At 39.9% G+C, this 15,466-nt stretch overlaps 1 long non-coding RNA gene across 1 annotated transcript; it reads left to right on the top strand.

Moving 5' to 3' along the window:
* Positions 1 to 13,528: 13,528 nt before the first annotated feature.
* Positions 13,529 to 15,057, top strand: LOC118812940. Its single transcript, XR_005007596.1, has 3 exons — positions 13,529 to 13,592; positions 13,674 to 13,742; positions 14,964 to 15,057. It is a non-coding gene; the product is annotated as an uncharacterized LOC118812940 (long non-coding RNA).
* The last annotated feature ends 409 nt before the right edge of the window (positions 15,058 to 15,466 follow it).

Below are 15,466 nucleotides of genomic sequence, written 5' to 3'. Positions count from 1 at the left end.
TAGAAACTGTGACTACATATACCTGGATTAGATTAACATTACAGAAAAATATATCATTTGTTTCTATAGAGTTACAAATGCATTAAAATAAAGAAATTCAGACATTTACGCACAGTAACGCAGCATCGCCTAAATCAGGGGTGCACAACTCTGGTCCTGAAGGGCTGATGTCCAGCACAGTTTGGTATTTTTCCTCCTCAAACATCCCCTCTAAATTAAACCTGTCATTTACCAGAGTGTAATTAGGTGTGTTTGAGCAGGCAAGTCACCCTCCAGGACCGGAGTTGTGCACCCCTGGCCTAAACACAGTAAATATGTCGGCAAATATCTGTTTGAAATACTGATCAAATCTAAACATACTTATGATGCCAATATATTTTTTAAAATCTTGCACAGTCGTGCATCACTAGCTGTAAGAGTGCACTAACAGTTTTCATTTTAATTCTCTGAAAATTAAGAGTTTAGTTTCAGTTCAGTTTTTAATATTTTGGTGAATATTTTGTCAGAAACTGGAGTGAAACACCAAACACACACACACACACACACACACACATCATCTAAACCGCTTATCCTTCTGAGCTGCGGGGTGCTCAAGCGTAACATCAAACAGACGTCTGAATCTGTGTTGTCATTCTGTAGTTGGCGTCATGCCAGTATTTGAGACTCCAGGTCAAAGTAGTTTTTATCTGTGAAGAAAATGACACAACTGTACCCTGAACTGGCATCATAAGACTCACAACTTCACCAAAATACCCACACAAACCAGCGAGCTTTGTTACATTAGATACTTAAGATGCTTTGTCAGTGAGCATAGAGTTTGGAAAGCTAACATTGTTATACAATACTGTTAAAATATAGCAGCAGATGGAATTTCAATGTGCAAAGTGTTTTCTTACTTGTAGCCTGGATGTACCGTTATTCATATTTATACTGCTCAAGGATCTCGGCTGGGTTTACTGAAAGCATCTTAGTACAAAGATAATTCTTAAATGGTAGAATGAGCATCACACTGAGCACTCCCTCTACCAGAAAGATGGTCTTATCACTAATATACAGTATTACATCAATAATACTGTATTTTGCACTTCTGGTTAGATGCTAACTGCATTTCATTGGCTCTGTACCTGTAGTCTGCATAATGACAATAGATTTGAATCTAATCTAATCTAATCTACTCTTGGGAAACCCCTTATACTTCAGAGCGTCCAGCAACATTCTGAGGGAAAATGTACACAGGAGCGTTTCTGTTGACAATGGCAGCAATTTTTAAAAATGTTATTCATTCTCCTCATAGAGAAAAACTGCTCTGACCCAGAGCTCCTAATATGGTCATACGCTGACTACACAATGATGTACGACTGCAGAGGCCTATTAAACTTTAATGTTTCCTTCTGATGAGTTTCACAATGCTAACTTAGCACAACTGTAGACTAAACTCAGCTAGACTGATCAAAGTGAAATTACACAACTCAGAGACATCTCTTATATACCATGATTCACACTATTTTTTCCTCCATAATTCTATTTATTTTTTGTTCTTGTTGCTCCAGACGTTGATTAGCTGAAACATGTTTGACGTATGAACTTTGCTTCTTTAGGTTTGCACTGGTTACTGGCTGTTTTGGGCACATAGACAGAATGTATTCAAATTTGAGGGGTCAAGGATGCTCAGTTACAGTTCTGAGTGCTGATTGGTTGGCAGCTTATTTGCTGAATGAAGCGGTTGACGAGTTCAAAAGCACTCAAAAATATAACGGCAGACTTATAATGTTTTATGTTGTTGTGTGTCCAGGAAATAAACATGTTCTTCTAAAAAAGTTTAAGTATTAACAAACTGATTTTGCTCAAACACTCCATATGAACACATTCATGTTGAACTCGCTCGGGAGCGCCCTCTAGTGTTTAACAGACCCAGAAGACATTACAGAGCGGCGACTCTCCTCTCTACTCATTCTCTGCCCGTGTTGAGCTCATAGACTGTGATTGACAGCAGCGACGCCCCGTTATGAAGATGTTTCCTTTTGAAGTTTAAACTCCATTGTGACCCGAAATAGAACCAACCCGCGACATAAAACGGTCAGAAAAGAACGTTGATCCTCAGTCGTTTACCGACACCCCCAGCGCTGAACGGCTCTTTCTGTGCTCAGAAAACGCGACAGACTTCTGCTTCTTCTGGAGATGAAGACCCCCCTGGCCGGCGTCCTCTCTCTTCCCTCTCGGCTCGGCTTGCGCCCCCTGCTGTTCGTGGCTGGGGCCGCGGCCGCCGCCGCCGGAGCTTACTATGTTTTCTTTTACAGGTTTGGAGATCGACAGCCGAGACCGACGACGGAGGAGACCACCGATACCCTCAGAGTCCAGACTGAGGTAGTTATTCAGCTCCACTCACACGAACTAACACTGCTGAAAGTAGCTTATTAATGTTTCTAATCTCGGTTTCCATCGTAGGTCATCACTGAGGACAGCGGGCAGCTGCTGGTCAGCCCTCAGTACTGTGGACCTGTGACTGTATACAGGGTGAGTGAAGCGATGAGGTTGTTTACTTTTAAATTGGATGTATCTGTACATTGTCCAGAGGATTCACTGGTGTTACATTTCTTTTTGAGGGTTTACAGAGACAGTTTAACCGTCTTTTAAAGGTCTTTCAGTGGATCGTAACGTTACTTTATTCTGCCTGTTTGTGGTTTTCTGTTTAAAGGGTCTGTAAACATTGTTATGTTTCAAAATGTACCATTCACTCCCAGTCCATACAGTCCATACAGTCCATATATGGAAACTAAACTCTAAAACAGCCTTTTCAGTATTTATTTTTAGCAGTATTTTGTCTCGTTTGCTAATGTTTGTGATAGCTAATCACAGCTGCTGCACCATTGAAGGTGTAACGGGAACATTCAAACAAGAAGCTGAAGAGGCGAAAAAGAAGCTACATTCAGCCTCATAGTTTTAACACGGGTAGTATTTTTGATAAAGAGTTCTAGGCTATCAAAATGTCCCACCTAGAGGTTCTATCTGTGAGCTACGGTAGAACATTTCGATAAGGTAGCACAACTCGTCAGATCACCGCCATAGTGTTAGTTAGTGTGGTGTAGCATAGTGATATCACACTGATGCACAGTAGCTTCAGCTTGCATGTAGCAATGTTAGTATTAAGGCTCGTAATTCGGAGGATCCAGTAATATTCGGGAGAAAAATGTACACAGGAAAAATGTATGGCGTTCTGAACATTTTTATTTAACACAGGGTGTGACAGAGGCTATTGTTCGTAAACCCCATTTATTCTGGCCATAGAGAAATCGATCTTAGACCCGGAGTTCCTAATATGGGCATAACACGGACTACAGAATGACGCACGACTACAGTGGAATATTCAGTCTACAGCAGTTTAGCTCCGCCCATTCACGCTGACATTAGAAAGAGTGTTTCCACCTGAATAGGTTTTTGAACAAGATACAACACAGGGTAGCCAATGATCACAGAGATCATTTACATAAACCAGTCTTAAAGGCGCAGTAACAAGAACAGCCTGTTCAATACTCTGGTATAAAGGATGGAAAATGGTCTTGTACATAACCTCACACACACATTAGAGGACCTCATACAGGATATGAGCACTTTAATGTAAATATTATGGTTATACTAAATTCCAAACTAATGAATAAGGTCTTTCATGTTAACATTTTGATGTATACTTACAAATTTACTGAATAGCTTGCTTTCTATGATGGTATCTCACTACAGTGTCCCAGACAGTTTCTGGAGGAGCTGATCCTGCAGCACTGCTTCAAGGAGGTGCAGAGTTCATTCTGGACTCTGCGCTTCTCTTACGTATCCTGGCACAACCGTGACCAGCAGGTATGCACCTCTTCCTCTGTTCAAGAACACGTTTGGTATTGTTACTCATATCTGCAGCTTCATAGTGTCTTATTTGCATGTGTGTGTATTTTTCAGAGGATCTGTGTCAGGCGGCACTATGTGCTGCTGATGCGGGGGGCAGTGACGTATTCGTGGTGGATCCTCACCAACGATTTCTTCATGTCATCTTCTCAGGTAGAACAGATCTCCCTGTTGTAGTCATCTCCATTAGCCTTGTTGTATATGGTAAACATTGTTAGGATTATTCTTCATATTATTATATAAAGACTTGAATTTCTCTCACAGTGCCCCATTTGGTACGCATCAGCGGCACGGATCACCCTCGCTGAGGTAAGACGTTTCAGTCATGTTTATGTTCAGGTCTGGCCTTCTCTTAGAACTTGACTCTCATGATAACATGCTGTGTCTTTTTAGCGTGTTGAGGGTCTCCTGACTCGAGTGGCTTCTTGTGCATTCACTGAGCACCACGTCCCTAAAACATTTGATGGTGTTCAGGTAACCTAAGCATTTTCTAGTAGATACCAACACATCTGTTGTTGTAGAACATTCCCTGAAAAGCTCATACATTGAATTACATCTGAGCACAAGACATTATGCCCTGAGTATGTGTTCTACAGGTGACGGAGGTGTTCTACACTCATCAGTCCCTTATCATCGGACATGATGAGTGGCGTGACTTTGCACGCTCGTGGTCAGAAGTCCTTCTCTGTGAACCAGAGCCTCAGGACACTCCTGAGGTAACTTCTGTTATTAGGTGTAATAAGTTCTTTATAGCTGTAACGGATATTTAGTATTTGGTATTCAACGTTTTTGCTGGTATTACAGGCAGCTGGAGGCAGTGCAGATGTGGACAGAGAGGTGCCCGCTTTGCAGTGAGTACCACATCAGCTTTAATCCTTTTCTTAGTAATTGGAATCTTGGTGTTTCTGTTCATTTTGACTGAAAGATATTTGGTTAATGTGCAAATGTAAAATGTACTCCTTTTCCACAGTGCCTACACACGGATTAAGAGGATTGACAACTTTCCTCTTAAACTGATCGCTCTGCGCCAGGCCTTCACTGTAAGTGGGACTGCATAGAACTACTTTTACACACCTCAAATCTTTAAATAATGATGTGTCATCATTCCTTTACTGACACCCATTTCTCCGTTTCTGTAGATCATTCTGAACAACGCAGAGTGCCGAAAGGACGTCTGTGAGACTGGCAGGAAGATTCTTGGTGACCTCGCCACTCTAAATGCCAGGGTAATTATGTGATCATGATCTAAAACAATTGAAGCCTGTAAATTAGTATAATCTGATTTAAATGATTGGTTTGAATACCTTTCTTCTTCCTGCAGGATCTGACTGCCTTTCAGCAGGCGTATGATCGGCTGCTGGCGTTGGTTCAGGATCCTTCCTGCCGTGAAGGAATTGAAGTGGAGCTGGCGCAGATTGGGGTGAGTTCGATTAACTAGGCTGTAACCTAAACGGTGGTGTCACTTCTGTTCTGTAACACTAATGTTTCCTCATACTTTCAGATTCATCACTTCAACTTCATAGACATCGTCTATGAAGTGGTGATCTTTGGAGTTCAGTGTGGAGTGAGGCCTCAGATCTGTCCAGTAAGAAGTCTTGACAGTTTTCAGAGTGGAATGTGTGTGTTGTGTCCTAGAGATCAGGGTTTAGACAGTACGGAGCAACAGAATGCTGATTTAGCTGCAGCATCCTGGTGTCTTTAGGTCAATTTCAGTAAAATGTCCAACCAAAAACTAACCAGCAGTGCTCACTTCTTTATCATTTCTCACATTGTTGCAGATGCCAGGAGGATTTCTTGACCATCTGTTGGTCATGATCTCCTCTTTCTCTGTGTCCACCGAGCAGAGCAGACCCAGAGCCGAGCAATACAGACTCATGATCCAGGTAAAACTCAGAATCATCACAACACAAGTGAACATCACAACTCTCCTCCAGACATTCAGAGCAGAAATTAGGAGAATTTGTTTTAAAATGTTTTGTTTCCTCATTTAATAACCATCTCTGTTCTCTGTGTCTCAGAATGCGATGATGCGCCTCCTGGAGGACATCTTTGCCCTGGGGGAGTCTGTGTATGAGCATCCTGAGTTTGTGGCCGAAGCTGTGTGGAACTTGGTTGTGGACCAGTTTGACGAGCTCTTGGACAGGCTGAAGAACATCGAGCCAGAACTCTTTTAAATTCCTTTTCAGATTTCATCCCTCCTTACCTTCCCTACTATCTCTTTTTCACCATTAATATTAATGTTTTACTTAAATATATTTAATGTTAAGACTCCTTAAAGAGCCCATATCCTACATTTTTCCACTTTTAAAATTTCTGTGCCAAAATTTCATTTCTGCATTACCATTTTCAAACCTCCCTTTGTCCAGTAGAATTAAACAGGCTTTTTTTGTTACTTTGCCTTTAAGACAGATATATGTAAATGAACTCTCTTCAGATTGGCTTCTTCCTATTGTGCCTAGTTCAAAAAGGAGTCTGTCTGAAACACTTCTTATAACTTGAGCGTAAATGGGCGGGACTAAACTGCTGTAGGCTGAACAGGCACATGTATGTAAATGCGCTGTTTATTGTAAAATCTCATTCACGATGATTTGAAATCAGGCTGTTTTTTCACTGTAGTTTATATAAATGGACCGTCTGGACTGGGAAGTGAATGGTACGTTTTAAAACTAACTGTACTACATCAAACTCTTTCATTCAGTTATCATGATATGGGCCCTTTAAGACTGTTCACTGTAAATAAATGTATTATTAGTATTTTAATCAGTTTTGTATAAGAGCTGTTTTAGTTGTATTTGTGTGTTTTTGTTATATGAGGTAAGGCAAAGTAAGGTTCATTTCAGTTTGCTTTCTATTGTTGAGCATTGTTTTATTACATGATATTAGCATTTTGTATTTTAAATGTTTGCTTTCTCTCTCCACTCTTTCACTGTTTCTTTGCAGGGTTTCCACTGGATCTGCAGTCGTCTTGTATGGTGTCTGATGTGTTGTGAGTCCTGTACAATTTAAAAGTCCTCTGATAAAAGGACTATGTATTAGATATTATTTAACCATTTAAGTCTATTTTTGTTTTTTTAGGTTTGAACCAAAACACTGGTACATCAGAATATTAAACAATTTGATATTATAACACTGTCAGTCTAAGAATGTCATTAAAAGTATTAAATGGCATTAATACTGAAAAAAATGAAGACTTCTTGATAAATTCTCCAGTAAATATGTAGCATGTTTTACATGTATAATGTGGTGCCTCAGCTCTTTGTCTCTGTATTTGCAGTGGTTGCCGCTTGTCATTTGATGCTGCACGCTAAGGAACGCTGACCACTGATGTCCTCCATGTTATTCCACCATCTATTAGTGGACACCAGTCAGTCCAGTAGGGCATGGACACTGCTGGACTGACTGGTCTCCACCACCACCACCCGTAAGTAAATGACCCACTAAATCAACTTTAACACATTTTACTATATTCATTATTATAGAACTGTATGATGAGATGAGGAGGTCAAATACAGTCCACCTGATTTCACACTTTTGTCTTTTCTTCCTCTTGTTTCTTGTTTCTATACGTCGGCATGATGGAGCCTCACCACTGCAGTTCACACTGAGCCAGGCAACAGGAAACCTTATTGACGGCCACTGAATGACAAGGTAAAGCAACTCAGACCACCATTTCATTTTTTCTGTCATTGCCTAAATTTCTCCATACTTATTCTTTATAAACAAGTCTCCACACTCCACGTCAGGTTCTAAAGTCAGTGTCTTTGAATGAGTGTCTTCCCCACCTGACTGTGATTGATCCTAGTGACCACGTCATTTATTCTGAGACCTCCCCCTAGCTGTGATCGGTCCTAATCACAGCATTATTTGTTCTGAGATCTCCCCTCATTGTGATTGGTCCACTCTGCTTAGTGGGCTTCTCGCAGTGCTGAGACTTAGACCAGGTTCTTCTTAAGAATATTCACATCATCTTATTCTGCGGTAGTTCGACTTCATTTAGTTCTTTTGTAATTTGACGTACAGCTGGTTTTGGAAACAAGGCAAGCTACAAGCACTATATTCACTATGGCAAGTAATCCCTCTGTTTCTTAATTAAGAAACACTCTTTTTCTTGTTTTTTTTATTTTCTTTGTTGCATGATATTTGCATTTTGTATTTTAAATGATGTTTTCTTTCTCTCTCCACTCTTTCACTGTTTCTTTGCAGTCGTCTTGTATGGTGTCAGATGTGTTGTAAGTCCTGTACAATTTAAAAGTACTGTTTATTAGATATTATTTAACCATGAAAGTCTGTTTTTCTATTTTTTAGGTTTGAGCCAAAACACGGGTACATCAGAGTATTAGACAATTTGATATTATAATACTGTCAGTGTAAAAATGTCATTAAAAGTATTAAATGGCATTAATACTGAAAAAAATGAAGACTTTTAGATAAACGCTCCAGTAAATATGTAGCATGTTTTATATGTATAATGTGGTGCCTCAGCTCTTTGTTTCTTTATTTGCAGTGGTTGTCGCTTGTCATTTGATGCTGCACGCTAGGGAACGCTGACCAGTGATGTCTTCAGTGTTATTCCACCATCTGTTAGCAGACACCAGTCAGTCCAGTAGGGCATGGACTCTGCTGGACTGACTGGTCTCCACCACCACCACCCGTAAGTAAATGATCCACTAAATCAACTTTAACACATTTTACTATATTCATTATTATAGAACTGTATGATGAGATGAGGAGGTCAAATACAGTCCACCTGATTCCACATTTTTGTCTTTTCTTCCTCTGTTTCTATACGTCGGCGTGATGGAGCCTCACCACTGCAGTTCACACTGAGCCAGGCAACAGGAAACTTTAGTGACGGCCACTGAGTGACAAGGTAAAGCAACATAGAACACCATTTCATTTCTTTTTTTCTGTCATTGCCTAAATTTCTCCATATTTATTCTTTATAAACAAGTCTCCACACTCCACGTCAGGTTCTGAAGTCATTGTCTTTGAATTACTCTCTTTTTTTAGCCCCAGAAGCTCTGGATCATAGTCAGCAGAAAGAGTGAGTGTTGTTGGTCAGCATTTAGCCAGCAGTATACTCCAAACAAACAAACTTGATTTTAATGACTGAAATGATTTTAAATAGATTTTTCGTAACATTCTGCAGTTTAAATGAACAAATTCTCATCACTGCAAAACACAGTAAGTTGTGAAGATGAATGTATAAGTAATGTTTTTCTGCACTTTTCATAATCTCTAAGCTGCTGTTGGACCAAGTTATTTAATGCTGATCATTAAAATAAATACATCAATTAGAAAATATAATATTTTGTAATTTTATCTCATCACACCAACACATTGACATACACTGATGTATTTCTTTTACCTTTTTGGTTCATTTACTTTTGCAACAGAAACATTACAGAAACTCTACATATTTAGTTTTATTCAGTTCAATTGTGAAAGTAAACTTGTAAACTTGTACACATTGTTCTCATCTGTAGTGGATTTTTTAATTTCCTGTTTTTTTTCCACTAGAAGTGCAGTCCGCCATCATGTTTCCATGGCAGCGAGTTTATAGATTCTGAACATATTAGCTTCATGTTAAAGCGACGTACATGTTAGTTAGTTGTTACTAGCTTATAGATTTGCGGCGCAACCAAATTTAGTGAAAGGATAGTTTGAAACTCACTAGTCTTTAATGAGAACTTAATAAAGACTTTACACGCTTAATTGATTACTAATTAATAGTAATAGTATATTAATTAAGTGTCTCAATATTGGACTTGGTAATTTACTGCATTCTTTGTGCTGCTTGTGCTGCCTCAAAATTCTCTCTGCTCCACCTCATCACACATACTGAACTTGCAAAACAAAGTAAACTAGAAATCTGTCTGTTCAGAACAAATCAATTAAAAACAGCAAAGTATTTCAATAATGTTAAACAGTTTGTTTGTTTCATGGTCATGGTATTAATTACAGCAGGCTATTCAGCTCTGGGCCAGCACAGTTATGTGATTTACTCTTGCATTACAGTGATATCTTGGCTGCTTTTCCATGAAGTATCTTCTCTTGAATGTTATCAATTGTAGTAACTGTATTATAATCTCACTGAAGAATTCCTCCATCTAGCAGGCCAGTTTGGAGTACAGCAACAACAACCCACCACTCAAATGTACAATCATTATGTTTACAATGCTTTTACATGTTTACAAGTCCTGAGACTCGACCTGTTCACTGAGGTACTTTGCAAATGCTTTCACTGACCTTTTATTCTGTCTAACAGGTTTGGAGGATTCTAGATGCAGAGAAGGCTGCAGAGATCTTGATGTGGAGATGGCCTTGTGGAGATGTTATGGAGATGGCCGACTCTTAAATGGAGGAGTTTAGCAGAAGTTCAGGCATTAAGAACCTGGAACCTGTGGGAGACGTCAGATTTTCTTCCCAAGTGCTGAACTTAAAACCAGATTGTTCCAGTTGTTGTGGCTGTTCAGTGCAGCAGCTTCACCAAAATATATCAGTTAATATAAGTTACAGTTGTAGAAACATCTTAGTAGTTATACGTTGCAATTAGGTGTTAAAAGCTACTGACCAACAACTACTTTTCTGTTGTGGTAACCATCCCTAATAAACACAAGAAATCAGTTAAACAACAGAATCACAATTGAGTCTCCAGATTAATATGTTTATTTAGGAATCATGGCCAGGGAGAAGCTCCTGGTAAAAACCAGAGACGTCCATCTGAATCAAAGATTACAGAAGGTTTCATAGTCCCCTAAAAGGGTGTATTTCATTGGTCCATTGGTTAAATCTGATTATTATATGAATATACAGGAGAGTGTTAATGTATATGCATAGTAAATGAGAAGGAAGGAAAGCAACCTGCAACCCCAGGGACAGTAAACAATGGTCTACTGTCACATTATCACCTAGCTAGACTCTTGGATGAAACACAGCAATACAATTTATGTCCAAATAGAAGGAGGAGATGGGAAACTCCTTCAATTCGTGGCTCACTCACACAGTCCAAAACTCCAAAAACGGTTTGAAGACACTTAGAAAGGGAGATGAAATGTTCTCTATTAAGAGAATTGTGTGATTAACTATAAGGTCAACAATTAATAAGTGAGATCATTATTTCAGTAACCGCACTATCGTACATAATTTCTGAATACAGTATTTGATGCCTTAAAAACAAAATGGCTTCACATACCTTTGGGAGTTTGGGAGGACCACACCTGAAGCTCCGCCTCCTTCCAGTCTAACGTTCTATACATTTACATCTCTACCTTCCATTTCCTGTGAAGTTTCTGCACCTCACCACCTATATTGAGGCCACAAATTACTATACTGAGGCTACGGTTAGAAACTGTGACTACATATACCTGGATTAGATTAACATTACAGAAAAATATATCATTTGTTTCTATAGAGTTACAAATGCATTAAAATAAAGAAATTCAGACATTTACGCACAGTAACGCAGCATCGCCTAAATCAGGGGTGCACAACTCTGGTCCTGAAGGGCTGATGTCCAGCACAGTTTGGTATTTTTCCTCCTCAAACATCCCCTCTAAATTAAACCTGTCATTTACCAGAGTGTAATTAGGTGTGTTTGAGCAGGCAAGTCACCCTCCAGGACCGGAGTTGTGCACCCCTGGCCTAAACACAGTAAATATGTCGGCAAATATCTGTTTGAAATACTGATCAAATCTAAACATACTTATGATGCCAATATATTTTTTAAAATCTTGCACAGTCGTGCATCACTAGCTGTAAGAGTGCACTAACAGTTTTCATTTTAATTCTCTGAAAATTAAGAGTTTAGTTTCAGTTCAGTTTTTAATATTTTGGTGAATATTTTGTCAGAAACTGGAGTGAAACACCAAACACACACACACACACACACACATCATCTAAACCGCTTATCCTTCTGAGCTGCGGGGTGCTCAAGCGTAACATCAAACAGACGTCTGAATCTTTGTCATTCTGTAGTTGGCGTCATGCCAGTATTTGAGACTCCAGGTCAAAGTAGTTTTTATCTGTGAAGAAAATGACACAACTGTACCCTGAACTGGCATCATAAGACTCACAACTTCACCAAAATACCCACACAAACCAGCAAGCTTTGTTACATTAGATACTTAAGATGCTTTGTCAGTGAGCATAGAGTTTGGAAAGCTAACATTGTTATACAATACTGTTAAAATATAGCAGCAGATGGAATTTCAATGTGCAAAGTGTTTTCTTACTTGTAGCCTGGATGTACCGTTATTCATATTTATACTGCTCAAGGATCTCGGCTGGGTTTACTGAAAGCATCTTAGTACAAAGATAATTCTCAAATGGTCGAGTGAGCATCACACTGAGCACTCCCTCTACCAGAAAGATGGTCTCATCACTAATATACAGTATTACATCAATAATACTGTATTTTGCACTTTGGTTAGATGCTAACTGCATTTCATTGGCTCTGTACCTGTAGTCTGCATAATGACAATAGATTTGAATCTAATCTAATCTAATCTACTCTTGGGAAACCCCTTATACTTCAGAGCATCCAGCAACATTCTGAGGGAAAATGTACACAGGAGCGTTTCTGTTGACAATGGCAGCAATTTTTAAAAATGTTATTCATTCTCCTCATAGAGAAAAACTGCTCTGACCCAGAGCTCCTAATATGGTCATACGCTGACTACACAATGATGTACGACTGCAGAGGCCTATTAAACTTTAATGTTTCCTTCTGATGAGTTTCACAATGCTAACTTAGCACAACTGTAGACTAAACTCAGCTAGACTGATCAAAGTGAAATTACACAACTCAGAGACATCTCTTGTATACCATGATTCACACTATTTTTTCCTCCATAATTCTATTTATTTTTTGTTCTTGTTGCTCCAGACGTTGAATAACTGAAACATGTTTGACGTATGAACTTTGCTTCTTTAGGTTTGCGCTGGTTACTGGCTGTTTTGGGCACATAGACAGAATGTATTCAAATTTGAGGGGTCAAGGATGCTCAGTTACAGTTCTGAGTGCTGATTGGTTGGCAGCTTATTTGCTGAATGAAGCGGTTGACGAGTTCAAAAGCACTCAAAAATATAACGGCAGACTTATAATGTTTTATGTTGTTGTGTGTCCAGGAAATAAACATGTTCTTCTAAAAAAGTTTAAGCATTAACGAACTGATTTTGCTCAAACACTCCATATGAACACATTCATGTTGAACTCGCTCGGGAGCGCCCTCTAGTGTTTAACAGACCCAGAAGACATTACAGAGCGGCGATTCTCCTCTGTACTCATTCTCTGCCCGTGTTGAGCTCATAGACTGTGATTGACCGCAGCGACGCTCCGTTATGAAGATGTTTCCTTTTGAAGTTTAAACTCCATTGTGACCCGAAATGGAACCAACCCGCGACATAAAACGGTCAGAAAAGAACGTTGATCCTCAGTCGTTTACCGACACCCCCAGCGCTGAACGGCTCTTTCTGTGCTCAGAAAACGCGACAGACTTCTGCTTCTTCTGGAGATGAAGACCCCCCTGGCCGGCGTCCTCTCTCTTCCCTCTCGGCTCGGCTTGCGCCCCCTGCTGTTCGTGGCTGGGGCCGCGGCCACCGCCGCCGGAGCTTACTATGTTTTCTTTTACAGGTTTGGAGATCGACAGCGGAGACCGACGACGGAGGAGACCACCGATACCCTCAGAGTCCAGACTGAGGTAGTTATTCAGCTCCACTCACACGAACTAACACTGCTGAAAGTAGCTTATTAATGTTTCTAATCTCGGTTTCCATCGTAGGTCATCACTGAGGACAGCGGGCAGCTGCTGGTCAGCCCTCAGTACTGTGGACCTGTGACTGTATACAGGGTGAGTGAAGCGATGAGGTTGTTTACTTTTAAATTGGATGTATCTGTACATTGTCCACAGGATTCACTGGTGTTAAATTTCTCTCTGAGGGTTTACAGAGACAGTTTAACCGTCTTTTAAAGGTCTTTCAGTGGATCGTAACGTTACTTTATTCTGCCTGTTTGTGGTTTTCTGTTTAAAGGGTCTGTAAACATTGTTATGTTTCAAAATGTACCATTCACTCCCAGTCCATACAGTCCATACAGTCCATATATGGAAACTAAACTCTAAAACAGCCTTTTCAGTATTTATTTTTAGCAGTATTTTGTCTCGTTTGCTAATGTTTGTGATAGCTAATCACAGCTGCTGCACCATTGAAGGTGTAACGGGAACATTCAAACAAGAAGCTGAAGAGGCGAAAAAGAAGCTACATTCAGCCTCATAGTTTTAACACGGGTAGTATTTTTGATAAAGAGTTCTAGGATATCAAAATGTCCCACCTAGAGGTTCTATCTGTGAGCTATGGTAGAACATTTCGATAAGGTAGCACAACTCGTCAGATCACCGCCATAGTGTTAGTTAGTGTGGTGTAGCATAGTGATATCACACTGATGCACAGTAGCTTCAGCTTGCATGTAGCAATGTTAGTATTAAGGCTCGTAATTCGGAGGATCCAGTAATATTCGGGAGAAAAATGTACACAGGAAAAATGTATGGCGTTCTGAACATTTTTATTTAACACAGGGTGTGACAGAGGCTATTGTTCGTAAACCCCGTTTATTCTGGCCATAGAGAAATCGATCTTAGACCCGGAGTTCCTAATATGGGCATAACACGGACTACAGAATGACGCACGACTACAGTGGAATATTCAGTCTACAGCAGTTTAGCTCCGCCCATTCACGCTGACATTAGAAAGAGTGTTTCCACCTGAATAGGTTTTTGAACAAGATACAACACAGGGTAGCCAATGATCACAGAGATCATTTACATAAACCAGTCTTAAAGGCGCAGTAACAAGAACAGCCTGTTCAATACTCTGGTATAAAGGATGGAAAATTGTCTTGTACATAACCTCACACACACATTAGAGGACGTCATACAGGATATGAGCACTTTAATGTAAAGATTATGGTTATAACAAATTCCAAACTAATGAATAAGGTCTTTCATGTTAACATTTTGCTGTATACTTACAAATTTACTGAATAGCTTGCTTTCTATGATGGTATCTCACTACAGTGTCCCAGACAGTTTCTGGAGGAGCTTATCCTGCAGCACTGCTTCAAGGAGGTGCAGAGTTCATTCTGGACTCTGCGCTTCTCTTACGTATCCTGGCACAACCGTGACCAGCAGGTATGCACTTCTGCCTCTGTTCAAGAACACGTTTGGTATTGTTACTCATATCTGCAGCTTCATAGTGTCTTATTTGCATGTGTGTGTATTTTTCAGAGGATGTGTGTCAGGCGGCACTATGTGCTGCTGATGCGGGGGGCAGTGACGTATTCGTGGTGGATCCTCACCAACGATTTCTTCATGTCATCTTCTCAGGTAGAACAGATCTCCCTGTTGTAGTCATCTCCATTAGCATTGTTGTATATGGTAAACATTGTTAGGATTATTCTTCATATTATTATATAAAGACTTGAATTTCTCTCACAGTGCCCCATTTGGTACGCATCAGCGGCACGGATCACCCTCGCTGAGGTAAGACGTTTCAGCCATGTTTATGTTCAGGTCTGGCC

This window comes from Colossoma macropomum, unplaced genomic scaffold (genome assembly GCF_904425465.1).
Source record: "Colossoma macropomum unplaced genomic scaffold, Colossoma_macropomum, whole genome shotgun sequence".
Taxonomy (NCBI): Eukaryota; Metazoa; Chordata; class Actinopteri; order Characiformes; family Serrasalmidae; genus Colossoma; species Colossoma macropomum.
This window is presented reverse-complemented; position numbering and strand designations above follow the sequence as displayed.